Consider the following 512-nt stretch of genomic DNA (forward strand, 5'->3'; position numbering starts at 1 on the left):
GACGTAATGACGAATTTCTGTTTGATTCTTGTAATTTTCAGACATTAATCATTCTGAGACAATTTCTTTTTTTTGTATGTAAATTGGGGGAGAGAAGGTTAAGGAGGGGGAGGGGGGGAAGGGGGGGGGGGGGAGGGGAGGGGGGGGGGAGGAGGAGGAGGGGGAGGGGTAGGAGGAGGGGAGGGAGGGTGGGGGGGGGCGGGGGGGAGAGGGAGGGGGGGGGGAGCGGGAGGGGGGGGGAAGGGGGGGAGGGAGGGGGGGGGGGAGAAGGGGGAGGAGGGGAGGAGGGAGGAGGAGGGGGGAGGGGGAGAGGGGAGGAGGGGAGGGGTGGGGGGGGGAGGATAGGGGGGGAGGGAGGGGGAGGGGAAAGAGAGGAAGACGGAGGAAGAGAAAGGTGGGGAGGAGGAGGCGAAGGAGGAAAAATATTTAAAGACAAACAGGCTGATTGATAGACAGATTGAAAAAAATAGAAATTTAAAAAAACAAAAGATGCAGGAGTATGTAATCAGTGC

Source organism: Penaeus monodon, chromosome 33 (genome assembly GCF_015228065.2).
Source record: "Penaeus monodon isolate SGIC_2016 chromosome 33, NSTDA_Pmon_1, whole genome shotgun sequence".
In the NCBI taxonomy this organism is placed as follows: domain Eukaryota; kingdom Metazoa; phylum Arthropoda; class Malacostraca; order Decapoda; family Penaeidae; genus Penaeus; species Penaeus monodon.